Source organism: Equus caballus, chromosome 23 (genome assembly GCF_041296265.1).
Source record: "Equus caballus isolate H_3958 breed thoroughbred chromosome 23, TB-T2T, whole genome shotgun sequence".
Classification (NCBI taxonomy): Eukaryota; Metazoa; Chordata; class Mammalia; order Perissodactyla; family Equidae; genus Equus; species Equus caballus.
Genome location: NC_091706.1, coordinates 64,820,615 through 64,826,666, shown reverse-complemented (window position 1 = coordinate 64,826,666; position 6,052 = coordinate 64,820,615). Strand labels below are relative to the sequence as shown.

Here is a 6,052-nt window from a genome sequence, read left to right as displayed (position 1 = left end):
TCTGCATCCACCTGTCCGTCGGTTGTCATACTGTGGCGGCTGCGTGTTGCTGTGATGCTGAAAGCTATACCACCAGTATTTCAAATACCAGCAGGGTCACTCATGAACAGGTTTCAGCATAGCTTCCAGACTAAGACAGACTAGGAATAAAGTCCTGGCCACCCACCTCCGGAAAAATTGGCCATGAAAACCCTGTGAATAGCTGTGGAGCATTGTCTGATATAGGGCCGAAGGTGAGAGGATGGCGCAAAAAGACTGGGCAGGGTTCTGCTCTGCTGTGCACACGGTTGCTAGGAGTCAGAATCCACTCAACAACACTAACAACAAACCACATGATTTATTATGAGGGATTGGTGATTATGGAGGCTGGGAAGCCCCAGGTTCTGCTGTCTGCAAGCCCGCGACCCAGGAAAGCTGGTGGGAGGTGTGGCTCTGAGACCGGAAGGCTGACGGTGTAAGTACCAGTCCAAAGGCAGGAGAAGGATGTCCCAGCTCAGGCCGGCAGGCAGAGACAGGGCAAATTCTCCGTCCTCCACCTTCTGTTCTCAGGCCTCAGTGGATTCCCCGAGGCCCACGCACGTGGCCAGGGGAGGGGCAGGTCTGCCTTAGTCAGTCCACAGATTCAAACGCTAACCTCGTCTGGAAACCCCCTCACAGACCCACCCAGAATCCCGATGACTGGGCATCCCATGGCCCAGGCAAAGGGGCACACAAAATTAGCCTTCCTCAGGGTTGTCTCAGTGAGCTTCACAGTCCTTGAGGGAGGCTGGGATCCCCACTTTATGGAGGAGGCGCCCAGTGTTCACTCGTGAGACACCGCAGCTGGAAGCAGGCAAAGCTGTGCCTGGGACCCGAGTCCGTGCACTTCCACTCCAGGGCAGACCCCAGGCAGCCTCACGGGATGCTCCAGGCACGGGCCCACCAACCTCCTTACTTCAATAATCTGAATGGTACACCTCTAGATTGGCTCCCTCCGGCACATCGAACTTGAGATATTTCTCAGAAGTGCATAGGATAAGCAGAGGTTTATTTTGAGTCTATTTAAACCTTACTTTTGAAGAAAATGCTAAGTGATATAACCCTGTGACAAAATGCGTAAAATGATACTCAGAAGACAGAAGGATCCACGAGAGGCTGGTGTCCCCCAACAGCCAGGGAGCCTTCCTGGCTCATCTCAGCCAGGCCCTTGTTCTAAAGACCACAGTGGGTCTCTCTAGATTCACAAGGCCAACTGTCTACGGGCAGCCCTTCCTGATTCTCTCTCAGGCATCTCAAATTTGCCCGGCCTAAAGTAAACTCCGGGAACACCCATCCTGCTCTCCTGGTCTCCAGGAATGCCCTCCCCACACACACCCACTGTCTGCAACCAGAAGCCCGTGGCCATCCTGGACTGCACCCTCCCCCCTCCCCCTCCACCCCTACTCCCAAAGTCTGTTCTTGCTGCCTCCGACAGGCAGCCCCCTCCCAGCTCCCATGCCCAGCTCCCCCCGCCCCTCCTACTGGGTTCTCTGCTTCCACTCCCATCCCCCATCCAAGTTCTCAGAGACTGCCTTACGACAGAACCTCAGTCATGTCACTCCCTCGTGAACTGCCTGTCCAGGGCACCCAGGATAAGGGGCCAGCGGCCTGCCTCCTGCCTCCCTCACTGACGTCATCGAGCTGCTCCCTCCCCCACCCATAGTCACTTTTCTCCCTGGTTGCAGCCCTGGCTTCAACTCTACACCTCTGTTCCCTGTCCCTTGGCCAAGGAACCCCACTCAGCACATTGAGCTGACATTCAGAAAGGCCCCCCCAGCTGAACCCACACCCCCTTTCCCCTTTCACTGTCTTGCTCCTGCCCTTTCTGAGCCGTCTCACCATCTGTAATGACCTACTTACTAACGTGTGTCATTCCCCAGTGTCTCCTCCTGGGACATCCGTGTCAGGGTGCACGGACCACAGTGTGGTCTTTCTGTCTGGCCCTGTCCAGCCTGAAGAGGGGTGAGTACTCAGTAAAAGTTTGCAGGACCATCGGGGTATCGGGGTAGGAGGGAACGAATGAAAGACCCAGAGCGGTAGGGGACAGTGAAGGATGGAGCCGTCCCACCCCAACCAGCCCACAAAGACAGCTGTCCTGTTCCCCAAGTCAGCAGAGCGTCTGGCAAGGGTTTATCCACAGTGATTCCGACCTCAGGAAACACATCTGACGGGCTCTGGCAGCAGCCAAAGTTCCCGCTGGAGCCCAGAGGCCTGGGGAATACCCTGGTGGGCCTCTGGGCACTCCCATCCTGCCACCCAGGGAACTCTCTTGTGCCAGACCAGGCTCCCTGTGCCTCAGATCTACAGCAACCCCCCAACACTTTCCTGAGGAGGCCCATCCCCCAGGGTCGGGTCTTTCTCTGCCCATTCTCCTCTCACCAGATTCCTCCCCGGCTCAGCCCACGCCCCTCGCTGCACCTGCAGGGCCCCACTGCACATTGCCGCCTCAGAGCCTTTGCCTCTGGCCCTCCCTGGACGCGCCCCTCCCCGTTCTCTCCGCCTGCCCAAAGCTACCTGCAAGGGTCTGCTGGGTCTCCTTCATCAGTCGGGAGCAGGGCTGCCCGAGGTTCCCCAGAAGCAGGTCCCGACATGAGGGTCCACGTAAGAGACTGACAAAGGACCCCCAGGAGAGCCTGTGATGGAGCGGGCAGAGCAGGGCACAGATGGAGAGGAAGCAAGCTCGGGGACAATTTCAGACCAGTCCCCGGGGTGGGGGGCTTTCAGTCTGACCCAGAGCAGCAGTGGCACCTGGGAGTTTGGACTTGGCTTTTGTACTCCCGCACAAAGGGTGCAGGGGGCCAGAGGGGAGACTGAACCCCGGGGCCCTTCCTGCAGCCTGTGCCTCCAGCAAAACAGTTCCTGCAGCTCAAGGGCAGCCCAAGTGCAGCTCAAGGTTAGTCCAAGGGCAGTTCAAGTTCAGTCCAAGGGCAGCTCCCCATGGGAAGTGCTGGCCTAGAAAGCAAAAGCACAGAAGCCCATAGTGGTCAGAAGCCATCAGAAACAGTAATGGGCCCCAGGGGGCCTGGCTAGAGCATCTGCAGTCAGGAATCTCCCAAGATCCTCTGCCAGGTGCCCTGCATGGAGCAGGTTCTCGATTCTTTGGGGGCCAACTGATAGGGGACCAGACAAAGCTCATGAGCGGCCCACCTCCTCCGATCCTCACTCAGACCCCACCCACTCCATGAACGTCACCCTGTGAGGCACCAACCTCCACATCAGTGCTGTGCGCCCCATCCGTCCCCATCTGTCCCCTCTGATGCACTGCTCAAGTGAACACAGCTTCTTATCCTCATACATCTCTTTATCCCAGTGGAGGAAATCAGAAACTCTCCTCCTGGCAAAACGTTCCAAGGAAAATGTCAGAGTTGTTCCGTGATGTCACCCAGGTGGGCGACGTGACATGTGAGATGTGGTCAGTGCCAGTGGCTAGGTAGTGCCAGCCCGCCTTTTCAGAGGCAGGACAGAAAAGCCACCCTGTGCCCAGGGCTCAGAGGGCTGGGAGGTCCCCTGAGCTCGCTGGTGCTGCCGTCCACCCCTCACCTGCCCCCACACTGTCACTCTCAGCAGGAACTGGAAAGACACACCCCACCAGAAAACCCTTGATTAAAAATCGGGTTTACTGACATTCGTGCTCATGCTGGTAAACGGCTCTCTGAGAAAGGAAGTGAGGGAAAGGGTCTAAATCGTGGTGTTTGCTGACTTCCTTGGGGTAAATATTCCCACGTTGGCTGATCTCAAGCTACCCACCTGGAAAATTCCTAAATATTCAACCCTTGGCTCTCAGGAGCTCAAGGACGACAGCGCTGTGCATTAGGAAAGATGTGTGTCGCCGGCATCACTGATTCATCCACACCTCACTCAGGACTACTTTTCTTTACAGAGCTTTACTGGATGTTAAAGAATTCTTTGGGGTCGATCTCCTCAAATACAGCAGATTGACTTTTCTCAAAAGCGAACGTCATTGTCCAATAAAATACGAATGCACGTCCCCCATCACTGCGCACGGGCTGCGACTGAGTCATTACTCTTCGGCAAAGAGAGGTGCTCTTTTCTTCTCTCTCCCGGTTGTGAATTCTCTATAAACAATCATTCGGCATCCTGACCGCGGGGGATTCAGATGAGAGACAACTTTCCATCTTAGAGACAGTGTGGTTCTGGGAAGGTCATTGGCGTGGGGTTTATGGACTCATGGCCCAGAGCAGAGATGACCCTGGTGACTCAGCTCGGTCAATCTCAAGGTCAGCACCAGCGCCATCTCCACCTGCCCGGGTTCCCGTGAGGGTCACACAGAGAGAGAGAACGCTGCCTGTGCTAGCCACGAGGCTCCACAGCGCGGGGGCCACCGATTTTCGGGTAGAAATGGAGGCAGACTCAGAACTGTCTGTCGATGCTGTTTCTTCTAAGAATCACAGAATGAAAATACGACCCGCTACCCATGGAGCTCGTACTGTACTTTGGGGACCGTGCTACGGGCTTTGTATATAACCTGACATATTTAACCCTCATAAAAACCCCTGCCGGAAGGTGTTAGAATCCCACTGTACAGACGAGACCACGGAGGTGCTGTGAGATGAGATCTCCGGCCCCAGGTGGCCCAGACCAGCGCCACCCGCAGCCCTCAAGCCTCCATGCCTGTCCTTGACAGACAGGGGCCATGAGGGCATTCCTCTCAGTTGAGTCCAATATTTCTTCTGCTCTAGTTGTCTGGCCCCCCAAACCAAAAAAAAAAATCCCTTTCCTTTGAGATTCCCAGAGGGCAGCCGGGTCTGCCCCCACCCCCCGTGGACCTGGGAGATGTCTCCTTTTCTCCCCAGCTGCCCCCTCACCCTTGCTGTTGTCTAAGGAAACACGGACGTGACCCAGCCTCCTCCCCTGCCCCTCCTGCTCTTCTGCCTGGGCCTGTGTCTCTCTCTGCAAGAGTGACGACAGGGGCCTCGCCGGCCACTTCCTGGAGCTCAGGCTCCGCCGAGCAGCCTGGGCCTGTGGCCTCTGCTCCTGGAGCCGCGGTGGTGCGAGAGCAGGGTTTCCCCTCCTGACTGAACCCCCTCCGAGTCCTTCCTTTGGTCACTGAGACCTGGCAGTGCAAGCACATCTCGGGTGACCCCATCAACCATCTCAGCCTATAGAAAGGGAAGATACTCAACAAACAGGCTGGGCCCCCTGGCAGCGGGCACCCGACTCCCCACGAGGCCTCCTCCCCGCGCCCGGTCCCGACAGGGAGCCGTCTCTGCAGCCCTCGTGCTGGGAGATGCCTGTGTGAGAGGAGACACCAAGGCCGCGTCCCCACTCGCCTCTCCCAGTGTGCGACGACCGCAGAAGAGGGAACAGGACACGGCGTGCCAGCGTGCAGGAGGGAGGGCAGGCCCTGCTCGAAAACCACAGCCCTGTTCCAGGAGCACAGCCATAATTTAGCAAAGCAGGATGTTTGTGGGCAAATCAGCATTTCGCTGTAAATAAAATTCTGCCAACTAGGGAGTTTAAGCTGAGGGTTGCAGAAACTTATTTTGCCTGCATGTTGGCAAGAGAGCTATTTTCCCAAAACAAGCTCAGTATGACCCTTGTTTCAAAGATGCCCTCCTGCTGCGGGCCTCGGTGTCTTTCTGGTTGAGGGGTGTTGTCGGGGGGCCTGAGCTGGAGCCAAAGAGCTTGTAGAAGCTTCTCCCTGGGTAGACCAGCAGGCTGACCCTGCTCCTCCTCGTGTCCATGTAGTGCGCCCCCACTGGCCCACCTGGACCCTGGCACCCTAGCTAAAATCTTTTTGTGACAGGCTGTCACTCCAAATAGTTCCATTGATGGGGGCTCACGTTCTTTACATCAGGAGCGCCTACAGACGGCTGACCCCACATTCTGGGACTGACCAGTGAACGACTCTGCATTTACTCCAAGCCTTACTTGTGTGCATTACTCACACACAACAAATACACATCACTTCTGTATGCACAGAGTACACAGGGGGCTTCTGTGGGCCTCCAATCCTGCCTCTCCCCTACTTTTGCTGAATTGTATTTTGACTCATTCCATCAGTCAATACATA

At 56.3% G+C, this 6,052-nt stretch overlaps 1 long non-coding RNA gene across 1 annotated transcript; it reads left to right on the top strand.

Moving 5' to 3' along the window:
* Window positions 1–321: 321 nt before the first annotated feature.
* LOC111770216 (uncharacterized) lies at window positions 322–4,011 on the top strand. The gene is made up of 3 exons (XR_002803330.2): window positions 322–454; window positions 1,899–1,980; window positions 3,899–4,011. It is a non-coding gene; the product is annotated as an uncharacterized lncRNA (long non-coding RNA).
* The last annotated feature ends 2,041 nt before the right edge of the window (window positions 4,012–6,052 follow it).